This window comes from Poecilia formosa, unplaced genomic scaffold (assembly GCF_000485575.1).
Source record: "Poecilia formosa unplaced genomic scaffold, Poecilia_formosa-5.1.2 Scaffold264, whole genome shotgun sequence".
Lineage (NCBI taxonomy): Eukaryota > Metazoa > Chordata > Actinopteri > Cyprinodontiformes > Poeciliidae > Poecilia > Poecilia formosa.
Window position 1 is genome coordinate 771,816 of NW_006800203.1, and position 21,860 is coordinate 793,675.

Consider the following 21,860-nt stretch of genomic DNA (forward strand, 5'->3'; position numbering starts at 1 on the left):
ATTGATTGATTGATCATCCTAAGGGTCAGATCTTGTGATGTTTCTTGTTCTCTGGTTTCAGTGTGAGAAGAATGAAATTGAATTTTAGATCATTCATGAGGTCTACCCATGAGTCACATGCTTTATAGGCTCAGCACAAGCCATTACCCTGTTCTGTGTCCAGAAACAAAGCTGACTATCTTTTCCAAACTTTTCTTCCTCACTCTGGAGCGTCTTTGCGCATCCTCTGTCCATCCTCCTCCTCCTTGAAGAACACGCCCCAGCAGCCTCCAGCCTCCAGCACACAGCAGCAGCAGCAGTGAGTCTCAGCTCCGCCACGGTGTCGCTCCTGGAGGGCGATCCGGTCCGACTGGACTTCCCGAACAACTTCTGTCAGAGTTCCGTGGTCCTTCGGAGGAAGCAGAGACAACAGAGCCGGGAGGAAACGCTCTCTGCCTCTTTCCTTGTGGTTTTCTTCAGCGCTCCTTTTTGACATCCCGAACTGACTTTTCATTTCTGTCCTCCGATCCGCTCCCGACCTGCGGGGAGCCGCGGCGGCGCAGCGGCGGTCCGGGTGGTCGGTCTGGACGGGAAGAACAGCCGCCCGGTCCGGGGAAGGATGCCGTACAGGTAAGGAGAGACTCCGACATTTAACCCCGGAGTTAGCGGGAAAATGTGTGTAAGTAGGCGGTTCGGCTTCTTCTGGGTCACTTCTGAAGAAATGTGCAGCATCAGTGCTGAGAATAAAAGAAGCAGGATATTTGGGTGAAGTTGAGTTGCAGGATGCTCATGTGCACACAGTGTGACCCTGACAGCCTTCACTTCTGTTTGGGCTCCAGCTGGATCAGTTCTGAACATTGGGAAGTTGAGTTCGACCTTTCTCTGACTTCCTCCCCTGACTCAGACCCATCAATCCCACCTAAGCTGGGTTCATTGTTGTCTCAGAGGAGGACAGGCTTATCATCATCACCTCTCCTAGAGGGCTCAGGTATAGTCAAAGCTCAGAGAGGGAGAGCAGAGGTGGGTGTGCAAGGACAGAATGTTTCTTTTTTTTTTTTTTTTAGTATTGGCTTCATGAACTTAAATAACCAGTTATTTGAATGAAAAGAACAAGCAGGAACCTGGTCAGCATATGCAGTGACACGTTGGATTACTGAATGTTTTATCAATCACAATGACTCCAAAATACGGTCCAGTGGTCATGATGACTGATCAGCCTGATGCCTCTGCATGCTGTGTATTCTGTGTACTTCAGTACTCAATAAACACCGTTTAGAGATAAATAGACATTTTTGTTTCCACAAAGCCAAACACTTTAGTTCCATTGGAAAATGAAACAACACAGAGGGTGACGGGAGGCTCTGAGAGTTTTGTTCAAAATAGGCTCTGCAGCATCAGAAAGTTTGAGGGAAGGTTAAAATCCTGCACTTACAAATTATTCTTTCATGCATGTTTGAGAAATCCTTTAATCTCCATAGCAAACCCCTGGTGGAAATGCACATCTGCTGGGCTCATTATTTATATGAGCTACATGTCAGTGAAAACTTGGTCAACATTAAATGGTTAATAGAGGAGCCATGTTGTGTGATGAATTTCAGAAAGATCAGAAGGTTTAAAAAGACAGAGGCCAATTTTTTAGGCATTAAATTGCAAAATCAAATTTCTTTTAAGTCATATTTGATATACAAAGCATTTTTGTAACAATTGCATATAAAATTGTTAGTTGATTGTGCTATAAAATGACACTATTTGCCTGGAAAACACACAATACTGTCCATTAGTTCTGTGTGGATCAGTGTCTTGCCAAAAGTGATTTTTGCAAAAACGACACTTCTACCAAAGATACAACGACTCCTTCCTTTATTCTAGGAAGCTGGAACATGTGCTACATGTGGGACCCTTGACGTGACCGCCCTTCCTCCTGTCCATGACATCATAATGACATTTAAATATGTGGCAGCAGGAAAACATCTAAACAGTGTCAGAGGGTCAGGATAGGAGAGCATCTGGTTTGGTAAATATTCTATAAAATATCACTGTACTGCATGAATCTGAATCTGTGATGAATCTTCATCACAGATTCAGATCTTCATTGCCTCAGAGTAAATAAACATATTGTTGTTGAAGTCTGAACTCATAAAGTGTGAGTTCTGCTAGAGGGCTGAATGAAGGTTATGATGACGCAGAGGTCCCAGCAGCTCGAACTTCTTACTGTCCCATTCATCATAGTGACTGTTGTTGGCGCTTCTGCAGCAGCCGTTGGCTGTGGGGCGGATCTGTAAACTCTGTCCTGTGACCGTCTGAGCTTCAGCTAACAGGGCAGCTCACGCCCTGAGCCGCTCCACAGGCTGACTTCTGGGAAACTGTCAGGACGGGGACAGGGTGGGAGGCAGTGTTTTTAAAATTGGGATCGGGGGTCCACCTGGGAGGCCACCTGGGAGGCCACCTGGGGGCGCTGTGGGGACCTCAGAAAAGTGAATGGAAGATGAGAAAAAGAAAATGCAAAAAATAAATAAAAATGTGAATCCCATCAAATCTTAAATTTTTCATCATAATTTTTGTTTGATGAAACAAACAAAAATTGTTTGTTTCATCAAATAATCTTTATTTACAGAAAAGATTGTCAAACCATGTCATTGGTTTTAATGAGCTTAATTAAAACCAATGACATGAGTTTTCCAACTAAGAGCAAGGAAACATCTGAACCTGGCCTTAGTTATTGAATCTTTTTTTAATATAAAATATAAGTTCAAATAAATGATTTAGATGTTATTTCTGATGCTTCTAATCTGATTGGCTGCCAGTCAGATTGATCAAGTTGCTTTGCTCTTCAAGCTAGCATAGCAAACTAGAAGCTGAAAAGTTTGTGACAAGAAAGAGACCAAAGGAAGCAGCGCCGCTGTGGAGGACTCTGCTGCAAAACAACATAAGAATGTGGGAATAAAATAACATTTGATGTGATTAATGTAAAATATTGCATATTTTCTTATAAGCAAAAGGGAGATTGTAATACAAAATTATATGGTCTGGTAATATAATTTTTAAAATAATTTTCTGTGGTGGAAAATTGTAAAATTTTGGTCCACATGAAACTCATGGCTATCTAAACTCAGATGGTGTGAGGCAGCATTTATTCTAAATGAATGTAATAATTATTGAATATTGAATAAAATAAACATTCTAAAAGTTTATGTTTCTTTACATATTTTGTTGCATTGTCTGTGGGCCAGAGGTCAATGCTCTTTGAGGAACCATGACATGAGGTAGAAACAGAGCTGGGATGTGGGAGTCTGATTCCTGCTCAGTGTGAAAACTCTTCCCGGTTTTGAAATGGTAAATGAGTGCCAAGCTCCACCCACTGGGCCGCCTTGACCTTGGCTACCTGCTCCTTTTGCCTTTAAGAAGCATCACATCTCAAAGAGAGTTTGGCCCCGCAGCTTGCTGTGTGATCACTCAACTCTCCCAATGGCCGACCTACTGTGTCCAATTTACAAAGACGTGTTTGGGTCGCTGCAGCGTGGATTAATTTCTGCCCCAGCCAGCGATTATGGAGGCAGGAGAGGACGAGGGGAGAGGATGGAGGGGTGAAATCTGAGGAGTGTGCAGAAATTTGTCAGCTCTCAGCACTGACACCCTGATCCAAGTCGTCTTCTAACGGATGGTGATATATGACTAAGGTGACCATATTCATTATTCACACAGCCGTCCTCCTTGTTTTCCCCAGCATTGTTCCCTCCCTGGTCTGATCAAGTGTGTTCCGTTCTGCGGCAGTAATGATATGAGGAGGTGTGTGTTGCCGTAACATTTGAAGGACGGCATGTTGCAGAGCCTTCCAAAACAATATCATAACCCAAATCCATTAGCCATATGGGTTCCATTGGCCAGATTTGCTTGATGCAATTTGGGCGTCCTCCCACTGCAGAGCCATGGTGCAAGGCTGGGATTCATTTCATTAGCTGCTGTTTTTATCCCCTCCTTCTAGAGCCTTTCACACCCACTGCCAAGGACAGCTTCCACTTCAGATCTGCTCTAACGCTAGGACAACAGAACTGCTAATGGGAATGGTTACATAACACATCGTTTTACTTTAATAACATGACCTCATTGACATGCGCACACACACACACACACACACACACACAAAAGAAGAAAACCTGAGTAAAATGATGTAAAATGTTGACGAAAAGCATTTGAATAAGTACGATGTCATAGGGAAAGTGAAAATAATTTTATTAGTTATGGGTAATAATTTGATTAAGAAGATCAAACAATGCTCTTGACGATCAACTGATTCCCTAAACTAGTTTTACATTTTCAGTCGACGTTCCACATGTTGTGATCTGTGTTTTTCTGTGTAGTTATTTTGAAATTTTCTGTGTTTAGTCCTGTTTCCCTGTGAGTCTCTGTCCTGTCCTCCCTGTTGATTGATCCAATCTGAGTTTAAATATGGGCTTTGTGTAGATTTAATACTATCTGATATGTTCTCACTACAACAGAGCACATCATCCCAGTTTAATGTCATTCCACTGGCTTCCTAGAGGTCAGATAATCGATTTTAAAATTCTATGAGTTACAGGGAATTTATAAACTTCTGCTACTTAATAAACCCTTAGATGGCTTAGCACCACAATACATTAAAGATTCAGCTTCTATTCTCCACAAATCTGGAACAAACTCCCAGAAAACTGCAAAACAGAGTTCCTTTAAATTCAGACTAAAAACCCACCTATTTAGAGTTTAGTAGTAAATTAAACATTGATCAACATTTAATGCATAATTGCTTGATAATTTTCTTGATATTTGACAAAATGCAATGTTTATTGCTTGTTTCATAACTGATGACCTTATGATATTTTTATGATGTTAAGCACTTTGAACCTCCTCGTTGCTGAAAATGTGCTTTACAAATAAAGTTGACTCAACATGAAGAGGTCTATGATGAGACTCAACACTGACATCAGATCTGCCACTCAGACCTCACTCAGCAGGAACAGATGCTGGAGCCACGACTTAAAAAACAGAATTCCATCTGGAAATCTTGCAGAACATATGAGATGTCCCCAAATGTGATCATATGCTCATACATATGTTTAAATATAATGGAGAACCATACATTCTCCTCCTGAATAACAGTGCAGTAGCAGAGAGACATTCTTTCGCACAGCTCAGAAAATGGAGTCAAACTGTTGGCTGATGATGCTAATGAATGCTCTGGGCAGGGCAAACATTACAGGCTGGAGGTGTCATAATGGGAGAATACATCGACACAAGAACAAGCTCTGGAATTTGTAATTGTAATTATAATTAGAATATATGATGTAATTATTGCTCTACTTAAATGAAGTAACTGATTAACTGCATATATGTGTGTGTGCCAGTGTGTGTGTGGGTCTGTGTGTTTGTGTGTTGTAACTGGGAAAGCAACTTGCAGCGTTGTGATTTCTGTCTGGTTTTATAGTTGTGTATTTTGTGACTAACTTCGTCTACAATCTGGTACAAATCTTCAAATGGTGGGATTTATGTTTGACTTGTTTATCTTCCCTTTTTAAATAAAGTTCATTGTCATTATTTTCTGTGGTTCTGCAGCCAAACCAGCTCAGGGGAGAGAATTCTCCAGCTCTGCTGTAAAATGTTATTAATGGCTAAATATTTAATCATGTTTTTTTTTTTTCCTTGTTGGGACTTTATAAAAGTAAACCGATGTCTTGTTTCAGTTTTGTTTCTCCACCTCAGAGTGCGGAGCAGCAGAAACCGCTCTGTGTGTTGGGAGAACAGGTGTGATCTGAAGCAAAGAGCTCGCAAATTTCCAACATGAAGTAACATGTGTTTTTACATGTTTATGACATCAGCACTGTGTGAATAAACAAGCTAATAGGGAGCAGGTGAATGATGGGCAATAAAATACCTGATTTATTCCTGAGGAAATGTGGTGATCATCAACTTTAGATGTTCTCTAACTCATTTGGAACCAGAGTGTCTTGGTCTGATCTATACACAGTGAGTGGAGAATGTTGTGGCTCAGGTTACTGTGGTCGGTCTCTACAATGCTGCCATCTTAAAGCCTTCTGATTAAAGTTGTTCTGGTTTTGCATAGATCCATATTTATTTGCCCTGCTGTGCTGGCTGTAGAATTGACCTCTGAACACATAAATAATAGGAGCAGTTATGACGTCTCTCTCTGAATGTCTGTCCTCTGCCACACACACACGCACGCACGCACGCACGCACGCACACACACCACCTCAGTTCTCATACAGTGATAGGCAGGAAGTGAACAACATCTGTAGTCCTGGTGGAGGAAGTGTCTGGATAATAATAACACATCAAGTAGCCAGAGGGGCCCCACTCCACCAGGGGCCACTCTGCTTTGTTTGGGTCTTATCAGTTACAGCTGATCAAGTTTACATCATAACTTTACAAGATCACAGCTTAGCAGAATTGCAGAGTTCTGATAAGCTGAAACATTTTCACCTTAGTGACTGATATTCATAGAAGAACTGCTGTGTTTACAGAAATCTCAGTCGTTCATTTAAGTTGCAGTCAAAGCAAACAGCTTTGCGTTCTCACAGGTCAGAGCAGTTCACTTTACGACAGAACCACCAGGAACGGTGGAATGATGAAACAGCCACAGAAAGCGTTCTCCCTCCCTGTGAGGTCGGAATGGTTATTTAGCAAATCATTTTCATAACCAGATGTTTAAAATCATGTTGTTTCTTTTAGGAATACAGGATATAACTTTAAAACTGTTTTTACTGCTTTCATTTTTATAGCTCCATTTAAGTAAGCAGTGTTACTTTTGCATTTTTATCTTTTCTTTAACATTTTCCAGCTGCAGTTTGTCTCTTGTTGTAAACTCAGGCTGAGTTAAGTGCAGATTTCCAGGGATGTGTGACTGAAAGGACCCTGTCCTCTGCTGCTGTAGCGGAGCAGGACAGAGCTCTGTGCTTGGTAATCTAATCATTTTTTTCTTCAACAAGGTCAACTGCCCACTCCTCTATTTAGACTATAAATACATTAACATATCATAGTAGTCTCCTCAGCTTCCTCTGTTCTCTATGTGCTGTCGACTCGTTAAGTCGTCACTTCAGCAAAACGCTGAATGCACTTTTGAACCAGACATGCTCCAAAGTGTCTGCTCCTGATCAGTAAGATGCATCTGGTCAGTGTCCATGTCAGAGATGATATTCAGAAGGAACTTTTCTTAATATTATCAATTTATTTAGTTATCACTGTGTTGTAGTCTGTGCGTAAAAAAAACCATCCTTGCATCTGCACCTATAGTCAGGAGAGTAAATTGTAATGTTTTCACCTCTAATGCTGTAAGAAGACAAAACGTTAAGGTAACAGTTTTCTCTCCAAAACTTTGAACACTGAGAAAGCAGCGGATATTCTTTCTCTGTGATGTAAGGAGGTTCAGCCATCATGCAGTCCAGATATAAACTGTACTTAACTCCAAGATCTCACTGAGACAGAAACAGCGTCAGTCAACAGACTGTCTGCTGGATGACGATCCACTCTGTGCTAAGTGTTGCATCAAATGCAGCAAGTTTAGAGTCACTCGTTTGAACTTCACTGGATTTCATCACCGTTCCAGGATTCACTCTGATTGAATTATTCTGCATTTCTGCTACATCTTGTCATGCTTCAGACTGCCTGTGTAAGCCTTTCTTCACCGCAGCCAGCTGTGTTGACAGGAAGGCTAAAATCTATCTGCTCCTGCAAATGTTCCAATAGACACAGTAATTAGGCAGCTTTAGCTTCTGTTGCATCATGGCTCTGTACATTCTCTGATAATGTTAACCTTGCTGCTGCTGCTGCTTTTGGTAAAATGCAGCCATAAAATAGATTTAATGCTCAAAATTTAATAAGTTGCAAGAACATATTGCAGCTAATCCAAATGCAAAAGTGATTTTTAATTATATTTGTTGCCAGAAGCAAATTCACTTCAAGTCATTTCAGTAGAGTTATGTCATCTGTAGTAAGCAGAAGTCTGGCTCATCACGTTTTCTTTCCTCTGGAAGAATTCAAAGACAGTGAAAGGTCTTAATATCTGACTTTTTCCACTCTGAGGATAATAATTCCCTATCTTAGCTTGTATGAAACAAGCAGAAGAAAATGGAGGTTATTCCAACAGAATTTGGTTTAATTGATGAACAAAAAATGACAGCAAATGACTGAGAAGATTTGCCTCCATGTTACCCAGCCGCCTGCGCCGTAGATCTCCTGTTGAACCAGTGACCGGGATGCCATGTTTAATTTTCTGCAGCTATCAGCCGCTATCAATTAGGGCTTTTATGGGGAGGTGCTGTCAGTTGCCATAGCAACCAATATGGTTGGCAGTCCATATCATCCCCTGCAGGGCTGTGAATGGAGCACTTCTGAGTGTCGCCGCTCTGAATGTTTAAAAGATTCAAAATCCCCCCAAAGCAAGACAAAAACAATGAGCAAGAAATACTGTTCACACTGCCAGACCTGAGCTGTGCATGCAGCTTCTCCTCAGCTTTATGACTTGGTTAGAATTACACTAATACTGGCAATGTTAAAAAATAGCTTTGAAAATTGAAGGAAATTGTAAAAATGTTTACCAGGCAAAAGAAGTGATTTACTACGAGCTCAGAGTTCCACAGCGTCATAATTTACCTGCTGCTGCACGTTTGCAACCTGCTTTAGATCGCTGTCCAATGAAAAAGTCTCTTTTAACAACTTGCTATTTTTCTATGACATACTTTACTAGCTGTGATGTTATGATTGGACCCATCAAAGTACTTTACAGGTGCTGTTATTGAATGCCTGGAGATGTTGACTCAGTGAAGTCAGGACCAGACCTCCATCTGAACCAGTGGGTCCCGATGGTAGAGAACCGTGGTAAAAAGAGAGAACATGCTCTTTATGTCTGGGAGTTTATATCCCAGCACATAAAATAATCTGGTCCCTCAAAATAACTCAATTTAGCTCAGTTTATTTCTATACAGCCAATTTACAACAAATGTCATCTCGAGGCACTTCACAAAGAAAATATTTTCGATTCAATCAAAAAAATACATTCTAACTACTCCTAAAAGCATATTAAGCTCAGTTAATTATTCAAAGACGTTTAGAAAGTTTCTATCTAAGGAAACCCAGCAGATCATTGACTTGCAGCGTTCACTCCTCCTGGACCAGCAGGGGGCGACACTAGAAAATTGCTTGGGTTGTGTTGTTGACTGTACAGCAGTCCCTTATACCAGTGGTCCCCAAAGTGGGTCCTGACGGGCCGGCATCCTGCATGTTTTAGTTCTCCAACAGTAACAACTTTTTCACCATGTCAATGTTCTTCTTAGACCTTCTAACGAGCCATCATTTGACCCAGGTGTGTTAAACCAGGGAGAGAACTAAAACACACAGGATGCCGACCCTCGAGGACCCACTTTGGACACCACTGCCTTACACTCATGTTGAATGAAGCGACAGTGGAGAGAAATTGGAGAAGAATGGGGATGTTTAGTGGATGTCAGCTGATGAACCACAGATTAAACTACGTCATTCATTTTTTTTAAACCAAAATGAAGCAAAGTGGAAGAGCTATCTGTTCATTCCATGTTTTGGTTGTATTTACCCAGAATGCCCTGTGATGTAGTCCACTTCCTGCTTTTGGAGCAGTCTCTGATCTGCTTGACGTTCACATAATCTTTCGAACCGCACCAGAGTTCACTTCAACCAACAGAAGCAGAGGTTTGTAGCCGGACCAGAGTTCGGTTACACATTCACACTTTCCCAAACGAACTGGACTTTCTACACAAGCAAACTGGAGTTTGATTAAAGCTGGTGTGAATGCTCCCTGTGATACCTGTTGACTGCTGGGTCATGCAGCAATGCCCAATACGGACCCTAAACTGGATTAAACATGGGCAGGAACTGATGGATGACGTGTTGTCTGTGTCTGTGTTTGTTGACACTGAATAGTGGTAATTAGAATTTTCTCCATGGATGTGAAAAGCTCAGCGTCTGCTCTGAGTTATGGCCCTGCTTATCTGATGGAGCACTTAGTCTCCCGCTCTCCCTCGTTGTCAACTATTCTTTACACTTACGCTCGATCGATGGCTGTTGCCAAGTGTTAATGATGAGTCATACTATTAAATGTGATGACCTGCGGCCGTATTCTATTACTTCTTGTTTTCTGCTCCTGCAGACTTCTGTAATCAAAGTTTAAAGTAGATGCTGTCTGAGACGCGTATTGGTGCCAGAACTCAATTATAAATGGCCTTTGCACACATACCACAGAAGAAGAAGTGTTCAGCATGGTTTAAAAGTTTGAATTCCTTATTGGTTTCTGTCCCCTGAGGAGATGAATGTTTTCTTTAAAGCGATGCTGAGATAAAATAGTGCTGTACAAGTGGCAGCATAATCATTTACAGTAATGAACAACCGGCTCCGGCCCCTTCACATACACACTGCTTTGGGCTTTTTATGGACTCAGCTGGAAAAGTGCGATGCAGATCCAATTCGGAGGGCTCCAGCTGTACTGGGAGAGTTTTCTGCTCATTAATAATACAGCGTGACAAAGCTAGATGTTACATTGTTGCGTAATATTAAGCCTCCTCACCCCGAGACTCATTCTTTAACTGTCAAGTGTGTAAAAAGAATTGCAAGCGACTTCATGATTTTATTCGCCTTTCATCATCTTCATGTCAAAGGTTGGCGGATCCTCTCAGATCGGCTGCCACGGGGGATAATAAAAGTGGCATGGAGCCATTTCTGCTGCTCACCAGGCCCGTCCCACATGCGACCTCACCCACTTTCATTTGATGCCGAGCTGAATTATTTATCATAAGAGCAAATCAAATAAGTTCACAAGAATTGTTGATGTCTGCATGTTTTCTGCCCAGTGGTCTTCAGATGGACTTCTGTCCTGTTGGGTTGTCTAATTAAGGCTTTATGACACCAAGTCATAATTTACTCTTTTGACCAGACCAACGAGAACACTGTACATGGAGTTAGACAAAAACAAAAACAAACAACACTCCAATAATACACTGCTCAAAAAAATAAAGGGAACACTCAAATAACACATCCTAGATCTGAATGAATGAAATATTCTCATTGAATACTTTGTTCTGTACAAAGGTGAATGTGCTGACAACAAAATCACACAAAAATCATCAATGGAAATCAAATTTATTAACCAATGGAGGCCTGGATTTAGAGCCACACACAAAATTAAAGTGAAATGTTCCCTTTATTTTTTTGAGCAGTATATAAGGGTTATTATTTAGTTTTATGAGAGAAGAATAAACTTTTTCTAATATCTTGTTTTCTCTCAGATAGTTTGTTATAGTTATAGGAATTCAGACCTGCTCTTTTGGTCTTTACTGAACATGTTAACAAGGTTTTCTCATATTGCAGACATTTCAGTAGCCAGCCTTCCTGTGTGATGGAGCCCCAACTCCTCAGGTGTGGCAACATTTTCTGCATGTGGTCGATTGTACACGTCTGCATTCAGGTCAGCTCTCTAAAGCTCAAAGGAATTCAATACAGAATGTGTCAAAGACCACAGAGGCTGCAAAACTGAACAGTAGAAACAGAACATCATATCCATATGTAAAAGAGCACACTGGCTGTATTTATTTTTTATATATATATTTCTTTTACTCATTAAACTTTGTTATCGGTAATTATGAATCAGATATTTGGCTCATGGAAGCATTCCTCTAGAAACTCTGCTAGACTTTCACTTAAACATGTCAGGTAACATGACATAAAGGGACAATCATGCTTACATATGTATGTGTGTGAATAGGTGTATATATGTATGCAGTTAAACGTAGAATGGACCCAACAAATTTCTGGTACCGTCTGAGATTAAATGTTCCAGATTCCCAGTGTGCAGCAGTAGTGCAATTTGCCACTTATGTTCTGACTCATTTCATACCTAAGAACAGTAAAGCAGAGGGAGTTCAATGTTTTGGTCCAACTTCCCCATTAAAACTATCCATCCTGCTCTCTGTCTGAAGAAACAGCTTTTGGAAGTTGAACAGTTGGAAATGTTTTCCACATAGAGGAGGAAACTAATGCGCACAACTCCACCTTTACATTCTCCAAAAAAGCAAAACAAACCACCATCTTGTCACTTCCTGTCGTCTTCTTTGATATTTCCTCCAGTAGTAACATCCAGCTGTTGATAATGTGACTTGTGTGATGTGAAAAAAGTGTTTCCACTACAGTTTTTATTTCAACACGGCTGACAAACATCCACAAAAACTTACTGGAAAACGTGTTTTCAAAGTTGTTGTGTTTCTATTATGAGAATTTCATAACTTTAATTTGCTCACCATGGCGAATGGAAACGCAGCTTCTGTGTGTCAGAGATCTGTAAGAAGCTGACGACGGCATGTAGCAGGAACACATTCTTTTTTTGCCCACATTAAAACTTGTATTTTCTGCTGGTTATTCCCATTTTCTACCTTTTTACACATAAGCAAACATACCCATAAAATTTAGACCAATTACAAGACAGTTGTGGTGAAAAGCTCACCAAGGGGGTTGATGTCAAGAAGAGGCCGATGACAAAAGGCTGAGAACAAAACGACGCGATCTTTGTCATGCAGCTGCAACAATGAGAACTGATTTCACATGTTGGCCTTTTATTAAAGACCACTAGTGGCAAAGAAACTCTTTAAAAAAAAAGTAAAACAATATTATACGTCCTGTACAACTTATCAGAAGTGATGGAAGAAACAGAAGGAAAATGTCTCTGCACCTCATAAGGATGAAGTCTTCTCCTCAGAAGCTCATATAACACATCCAGAGTTTTTGTCACAGAATAGAAGGAGGTGGAAACGTGTTTCAAGTCAGAGTACAGGGCATCCTCTGGGATCTAACCTAGATGTTTTTATCTGCACTGATCTGCTGCCATGCCTGCCACATCACTGTGTCTGTGCTGTTGCTCTGATGACCTCAGGGGGGAAACAGAGGAAGAGGGTAGGCTCTGTAATATCACAGAAAAAAGGAAATGTGCTAACCTCTGAGCCTTTCTGCTTCAACATGTATTTTGCTCACATGCGGGAGAGTATTTACACATCAGCTCCAGATTGTCTGCCTGGACGCAGCTCTCTGGGGGCTCTGAGCTTTGCTCCAGATCATATAACATCTCTGAAGCTGCAATTAAAGCGCTGCAGGAAACATCAAGTTCTCATTCTTCACTGTTGTTCTGCTGACTCCCTGTTTCCAGCGTTTTCTCACCTGCATAAGGAGCAGAAATGAGCCTCTGCTCCGGTTTTGCACCTTCAGCATGCGCGCCGCATTTTATCACCTTGTTTTAATTCCCTGCAACACACATCACCAAACACACTTTCTGCTCTGATCATTATTAACCTGCAACGATGTTAATTCCTTCTCAAAAGGTAATCTTACATCAGAATGTGCACAGTTAAAATTAACGAGTGTGGGGGATTTTATGATCCAACAAAGGAACTAGTGAATCTTTGCAGCATATTTTATGAGCCAAATGTTGCTCACCAAAACAGGAACCCAGCAGATCGGATCGGATCGGATCGCCGGGTTTTTCTGTTGATGCTCAACAGGCACCAGCATCGTCACACATATGGTACAGCCAACACATTGTTATGCTCGCATGCACATATGACTGTGTATTAGGGCCATTGTAGATATAAAATAAAAGGAGTACATTTCTGCCAAACATCTGAAATGTTCTTCAAAACAACTGAATTTATTGAGTTTGAAAAGTTGAAACTTTGCTACAAAAAAACTCTGAAATATTGAGATTAATCTCGAAACTTTGAAAACTTTGAAATTTCTGAGTTTCAAAAGTCAAAGATGTTTAACTTTTGGAAATTTTCTGAATTACAAAACAAAAACCTTATGTACGTTGGAGGTTTTATGTCAGTTTTGAAGTTTTGCTGTGCGGTGCTGCTGGGATTAGCACTGCTGCCTCACAGCAAGTTCTGCTTCAGATTTGTTCAAGTTCTTCTGTCTCCTCTCTGTGGTTAGGACCACCAGTGTATATCTGCCATGTGCAGATATACACTGTTTGGTCAGAAACAACCAATCAGAGCCAGAGCTGTCAATCAGTCTCATGTGTGCGCTGCTCACACCCTCCTCCATGCTCTTTGCTACACTAAAGCTTCTTCACCTGCCATGACTGTGCAGGCTAGTTAGCCTGCACAGTCATGGCAGGCTAACTAGCCTAACTAGCTAACTAGATTGATGACGGCCATCAATCTTGAACTTGTGTGAGGGAGGGTGTGAGCAACTCGTATACAGGCATGATTGACAGCACTAAGACCCTCCCTATGGCTCTGATTGGCTGTAGGGACAGCTGTTTTAGAAATTCAGCCTTTCTAAAAGGCTGACATCATGACAATTTCGATGTCATCATTGAAGCTCCATCTGATATCACAGTGAGTATCCCTCTGCTGGACTCATCTTCCTCCCCCCTCACCTCCTGTAGATATGAGACTGGAGCTACACCTAATCATGGAAAGGCTGACTGGCCCAGTAACAAGATTAAATTGATCTTTGTATTTTTCACGTTTTATTTCAGACAAAATGAAACGAATGAACTGTTACAGTCCTGGTGTTTAACTTTTGGCTTTCATCTGTTTCTGTGGTTTATATTTATGTTTGAGTTTCTTATTGTGACCTAATCGATCTTGTCATATTGTTTCTTTAGTAATGATTTTAAGGTCTAACTGTATCCATTCATTCCTCTGTATTTAGCCTCTTGGTTTATTCTTGCTTGTTTTTATTTTTTTTTATTTGTTTCCAGTAGATTATGTCTCAGACTTTCACCTTTCCCTCCAGTTGCACTCGCTTTGTAATCAACCACCTGCATCTTCACAGCAACCGCACTCCTCAGCGTTTAGGCCTCTGTCTCTGTCACTCCCTGCTGGATTCTTCTGTTGCCTCCTGTTTCATAAGCTGTTAAATTGATCCCAGTTCCTTGTCCTGATCCCTTCATGCCACATTGTTTTTTATGGTGTCATTGTTAAAAGGCCTTCACTTTACATTTCTGCCTCTGGTGCTGCCTGCATTTAAGAAAATTAAATAAATATGTTCTCAGTAAGTTCGTCTGGGACTGTAAATCATAACTGTAATATGTTCATTTATGTCTGGTTGCTTGGCAGGGCTTTGTCAATAAAATCAGAAAATAACTCAACATGCCAAATTAAAAAAAAGTCAAACAAACCATAGATGGGTTACTGACGTGAATGTTAACCGATGCCTCCAGCGGTCTCTGGTGTCCTTTGCTGCCTCCAATGATCAGACAGCCAGTCAGCCTTTCCATGATTAGGTGCAGCTCCAGTCTCCTATCTACAGTAGAGGTGTTGGAGGTGAGGGGGGAGGAAGATGAGTCCAGCAGAGGGATACTCACTGTGATATCAGATGGAGCTTCAATGAAAACATCTGAAAACCAGATGAAGGTTCCAACCTTCAATGGTTAGGTTTCGTAGAGGTCAGTGACGCTGCACAACAATCATTCCTCTGCTTTAACAGTAAACAACAGACCTGGTGTAGTAAACTGGGTGGAAATCCTGATAGAAATCAGAACTTGCTTTGATTTACATCAACACTTTTGGAAAAATGAACAAGTCACATGTTAACACAAGTAAAAGGTCAGAATGAAAATTATTCAGAAGAAAATAGTATTTTTGATTGTGACATCAAAATTACAGAATTACTTTGGGTAGTTGTAGGATTTGTTGATATGAGAGAGAAAAAAACAACAAAGGGGAAAAAAATAATAATAATAATAATAAAATAATATCAATATTAGCAATAATAAATTTAAGCTGTCTGCCCCTGAGTAGGCTCTTCATTTTTCTATTATGCTGAATTAAAAAGCTCACTTTCCCTAATCTGTGCCAAAATAGGGAGTGAAAATTCAGATTTATTTAAGAAGTTAAAAACAGTTTTATTGCATAGATTGGAATGAATCCTCATCACACTGTTACTGTTCATAATGTCACATTAAAAGCAGGAAGCCTCTTGTCAGACTGTTAATATTTAAAACCATAAAACCTTGAGAATAAAATCTGTGCCCATCACAGCCTCTCTCCATCGATGTTTGTTTCAGTCATTTGGGGTTTAAACTTTGCAAATGTCCTTGTGTCTGTTAAAAGGCAGCACCAGTGAAGAGTTCAGTGTTCTGCCCATCACTACAGACGAGGTGTGATAATTATAATGATCTTCAGCTCTTTGCAAGAGTGGTCTAACTTGGAGCAGTTGCTGTTTGTTGGCAGAGTCCAGATCCTAGGTTTCTCAGTGTGGGCAGATGAGTCCATTACTGAGACCAGAGTGATGCAAGATAAATACTGATGCTCCAGTCTAATGGCTGCAGTGTTGTTGCATTAACCACATCTCCAGCTCCTTGGACTTTCTTTTAAATGTGATGTGTATGCTGGGGTGTGCCTTGCTTGTTAAATTTCAGCCTCTCGTTGTTGTTAGCATCAGCGCCGTGGCCTTGAATGTCTGCTCTGCCTCTGCTGAACAGCCTCAAAGCGACAACGCGGCCGAACTCGTTTTGTTTTGTGTGAAGTTAACAAGCGCGCTCTCTTTGGCTTGTTTCGGTGCACATGTTGCATATCGGACAGCGACAGTCCCAGCGGTACGATCATCCTGCTCTGCAGATCTGACTTCTGTTTAATGAGGCCGACACCTTCACGCTCCACTTAATGAATCCACCTGTGACTCTCCCAACATGTGCAGCCTCAGCCTTCACATGGCACAGAGAAACAATTTCTACTGACTGTCGCTGCATCTGGATATGTCTGTCTGTTGTTTTTACCAGTTTATTGACATGAATGATGTGTGTGTAAAACCCCACACCCATCTCAGAGGTGGAGGGGATTTCTCCTTCTCTGGTCTCACTGTTAGCTGCTGACAGAATGCAACCATGAGCTTCTGAGACTTTAATGCAAGCAGGCGACAATGTGTTTCACCACACACTGACATAAACCAAGCTGGCACTGGGAAAGCTGTGATAGACAGCTGGGCTATATGTTATAATGAAGTGCCAGTTTAGCTCTGTAACTTGCTCTATTTACAAATTGTTTTTTGACCAGAATCTGATTTTGCCTTTAGATTACGTTTTCTTTTCCTGAAACCACTCACTGAGCCGTACCTATTCTAATCTGTAGAGTTTATAACCTTTTTTTTTTTTTTTTTTTTTTACTTTTTGTCTAGTGGTACTAGATGACATAAAGACGGATGGATGCTTTCCATGTTTCATTCTCTAAGATTACTTCAGCTTTCTGCTTTATATGGGAAAATATCCAGGTGATTACAAGGATTCCAGCTTTTTGACCGGTGTTTATAAAAACCAATACAAGTGGTGACCAGAAGCACAAAATAAAGTTTAAGGTAAATCTATAACAACGTTTTCCATTACAAATGTAAGTACATTTTTGCAAAAAAAAAATCTGTGCAAAATAAAAAAGGACAAATAAAAAAAACAATTTCGGAATTGCTGTGTTTCCATTTCATAAGAAATTCAATTAAAATCACATTTGAATAAATTTGGTCACATGATAAGTCATTAAAAATCACAACAGCAATGGATGTAAACAGTTAAATGAGATACAATCATAATTCAGTCATGGTCATCATCATTACCTGTAAATCTGTGACATATTGTGCAGCCCTCCTCTAAAGACAAACATACTGATGATAAAAACCAAAGACTGACATTTCAGCAGAGCCATTTCTATTTATCCTAATTTGTGGAAAACATTCTCCTGAAAGAATGAGGCTAAAGTACAACACTAAGACATTAGAAAACATTGAATAAATGTACTGTTAGCAAGAACAGCAACAATAACCCCTCAAAGTATGAAGAGCATTAAAACAGGAGGAGAACAGAGCAGAAGAGAAATCAGCCTAAATTCCAGATTTTGTATAACATATAGGAAAAACATGCTGATGAGAAACAATTAAAAATTCCTCAAGAAGTTAATATTAAAGATCAAAATAAGAAAAGAGCTGATGTTTTCCAATTATGCGTTTTTCTTTGTACAGAATTCAATTGTTTTATTCTTCACAGACATCATCCTCAATGTCATATTTAGCTTTATTTTACTTTTGGTTGATGAATAATCTCATCTTCTTCTTGATCTTGAACAACATGCCCCACTTTTAAAGTCCAGCCTGAACGTTTCTCAGCAGTTTTCTTTTTGTTGAGTTCTGCAGCTTCACATTAGAGTGTAATGAGAACAGGCCAAGCAGGAGCAACGCTGGAGCCTCAAGCCTCAGATCAGGAGGAGCGCAGTTTATTTATGTAACGTTGTCATAATTTACAGTTAAATTCCTACATTGTTTCTTTTTACCGTCAGACAGAGGAACGGTACCTGGACAGCTTGGTTCAACTATAATTTTAGACAATCATTAGAAAAGTGTGGACTCTTAAACTGAATTAAGCCTGATACAAAAAGAGGAAGTACGTATAGGATATGTAGCTAAGGAAGAGAGATGAAGTTAAAAGAATATTTGCCAGAAGAAGGAGGAGGAGTACGCTGTAACATTTTGGTAATCTTACAATTCAAACTATCTTATATTCCCCACTTTGTTTCCCGTCCTCCATCCTATTGGACAATCAGTTCAGACTGGTCACATGTTATTGTGACTGGTTGGTGGGTAACAAAGAGTCATTGCAGAGCTCAGAATGGAGGAGATTAAAAGTTGACCAGTTGTTGCCGGAGCTCAGAGGAGGCTGAGCTTTTTCTGACAGGAGTTTTCAGTATCTGTTGTTAAAACCTTTATTTACTGTAATTTCATGTCAATTTCATGGTTGTTGCTTCCATTTTATTTTAAATGTTTTTTTGTTTTTTTTTATCTTAAAGCTGTTTTATTAATTCCTGCCAGTTTCTGTTCTCTCTTCTTGTTTACCATCGTATGTATTATTGTTGCCTTGAACAGCACTTTGTTCCCTTTGAGGAGTTTTAAGAGGATTTACAAAGAAAATTGGACTGGAGGTTATATCTGACTAAGCTATAAAAATTGTAGAACAAATACTTTTGGACAAATGAGCTGAAAGCAGAGTTTTTGTTTACTATGATTTAGAGACTCTGATGTCTCATATCAGCTGTAGAGCACAGTGGTGAAGGGCTGATAAACCAGCAACAGCACCAGTACATACCTCCACTGAGTTGATTCAACAGTTAGGATTTGTTACAGGCAATGTGAAACTTTGCCATAGTTTCTGCAAACACTGAAGAAATACTGAAAGGTAGATTTGGCTGAATTCATCCAAAATGATGAGAGATAAACCTCAAAATCTTTCTGTGTTTTTGTATTGTTGAGATTAAAATTGAACATTTGTAAAACATGACAATGACTTGGTCGTTCTTTTGGAAGATTTTAATTTAAGATTTTAGAATTAAAGTCAGTGTGCTTTCTTCAACCCATCACTGGGATATTAAAGTTTCATCGTGCTGTTTTTATAGCGCAATCCAGTAACTTTGTTAACTTCAGTTGATATAGTTAACTTTTAACTTTAAGTAAAATGTGACTTAAAATAAAATCTTATTCATTAATTTAATGCCTTGAAATCGAGCCTCTGTCCTTTTAAAATCTCCTGCTCTTTGTGAAACTCCGCCTTCAGAATGTCATCACAAGATGGCTCCTCTATTAACCCTTTAACAATGTTTTTACTGAAAAGTAGCTTGTATAATACACTGAGCAGATGCACAGTTTCACCAGGTTTTTGCTAACTGCTGCTGGCTAGTCTGAAGGAGCTGAGTGGGGGAGTTGTGGTTAAGCGTTTCTCTGGGAGGCAGAATCTTGGAAACTGCAGCTCTGGGGAGGAGCTGCATCTCAAAGATCTCACCAAGCGTTTTGTACAGCTGAATGGTTGCCATGGAGATTAAAGGATTTCTCAAACATACATGAAGGGATCAAAGTAAACTCCAGGTATGTTTTGGTTGAGGGAATAACATTATAACATAATGTGAAGCTCAGAATAGTTGATTTTTCATAATATTGCCCCTTTAAGATGTTTTCTTCAAGAATGTCTGCTTGGTTAGACTGAGACGGTAAAACCTGAGTACACTCTGAGCTCATTGACCGCAGCCTGAGGGGCCATGCTGACACCCAGGGGAGAGGCCGAGGTCTGTGCTGCGTGTGCAGCAGCTGCTGGAGGATCATGTGAGCCGGTGGCGTTGCTGAATCAGCCTCTCCAGCTGAGAGGCTGATTCAGCAAGGAGCTGAACAGGCCCCTTCGCTCAGGCTGCAGTCACAGTGACGCTCTCTCTGGTTAAGGAACTTCATGTGGCAGATCGTCACATCGCTTTGGTGCCAGGAAGCAGTTTATGCAGTCAGTTAAACGGCGGTCACCCTCAGTGCATTCACAAAGCTGGACAAATACATTGCACTTGTCAATTTTTTTCTGCAATAACAGTTACAAGTCTTTTGACCTTTCTTATTTGCAACACACATCTACCCATATACCCAGTGGCCTGGGTTTTGACTAGGCCACTGTTCTAATGGCAGGTGCCTCCACACTGCTTCACGAACTGATCTGGATTTACCTCCATCCATCCAGCAGCAGCCGAGTTTCCTTCAACGATTTTTAATCACGTTTGTAAGTAGAACATGTCGATGTTAACTGTAAAATGCAAAATAACGTCTTCATTTTCACAAAAAAAGATTTTAAACTTGTTGAGGTGGTTTTTAGCTTTTCCATTAAATGAGTTGAACTAAAGGGCAGATGGGAACTCATTTACTGAATACGTTCAGAGGAATCAAACCTGGAAACATTCAAACCTCCAGCTCAGAGGGGAGGACTCTCTCAACTGTTTTTGAGTTGTGTGGTCAGTGCTAGTTGGGAATCTCTGCACCTTGTTTATTGCAGCCATTTGTGGCATCAACATGTGATGAAATCAGGCTCTGGTTAACCTGGTTGATTCCACACCAGCAGATGAAACATTACTGTTCACTTTTTCTTATTCCATTTTAAAAGCTCCCTTAGAAACCTTTTCCATTGATCCTGAGGGAAAGTATTACCACAGCATAATGCTGCCACTCACGTGTTAACAGCAGTCTTGTTCCTGGCCTCTCTGCTGTGTTTCTTGGTCTTCCTGATGCCGTTTGCTCCTCTGAGATTGTTGAAGAACTTCACATCAATACTACATATTATTCAGCCACCTAACATTTATTAATACTGCTGCTCTGTAGCAAGAAAACTGCTCCAACTCTGACAAACCTGAGCTCTTCTAATGTTTTTGTTCTAATAAGCAGTATATGCAGGAGCCTCAGCTCTCCATCATCCGTCCTGTCAGCTGTTTCTGCAGGATGCACTCCGGGCAAGAGGAGAAATTATAAATCAATCTGTGAATGTGTGACAGGGCTGCTATATGAGGCACAGGACGAATGGATGGAAACCAGCCCTGAGTTATGAGGACGGCTTTATGAAATGTTTTGAAATGGGCAACATGGTTTTTAAACTAAAACCATGTTGCCCATGGGTTGATGTGCTGATGAGAAACGACCAGAACTCATTTAAATTTCTTCTAACTCTTTCATGAGGCTTTTTTTTTGGATTTACAGGGAGGTTCCTGCTCATGACAATATTCTACAGTCTTGTCTCTTCTTCAGTTCAGTCGTTTTATGAGCTTTCTTTCATTTTATTGCTGTTTGATAATATGCTCAGACCACTAACGTAAAATAATCCTCGTTCTGGATAAATAAAATAGAACCTTTACTGCATGTTGAACTGGTTTCTCCAACCTTCAGCAGCCACTCTGCTTCGTATGTCATCTGCAGAAAGCAGAATATTTTCCAACTATTTCAGCTATTTACAGTTAGACTAATAATAAATTAAGAATAATAAATTAATAATAATAAAGTAGTATGCAACTTGCTCTTCACTCGGTGAAATTCCCTTCACTCGG

The 21,860-nt window shown here is 40.4% G+C and overlaps 1 protein-coding gene across 1 annotated transcript in view; it reads left to right on the forward strand.

The window, feature by feature from the left end:
• The first annotated feature begins 283 nt into the window (after window positions 1–283).
• The window catches only part of LOC103150869 (heparan sulfate glucosamine 3-O-sulfotransferase 5), a 65,262-nt gene continuing 43,685 nt past the window's right edge, over window positions 284–21,860 (forward strand). The window contains exon 1 of the mRNA XM_007570638.2: window positions 284–609. The gene's annotated coding sequence lies outside the window, so the exon portion shown is untranslated. The remainder of the gene's footprint in view (window positions 610–21,860) is intronic.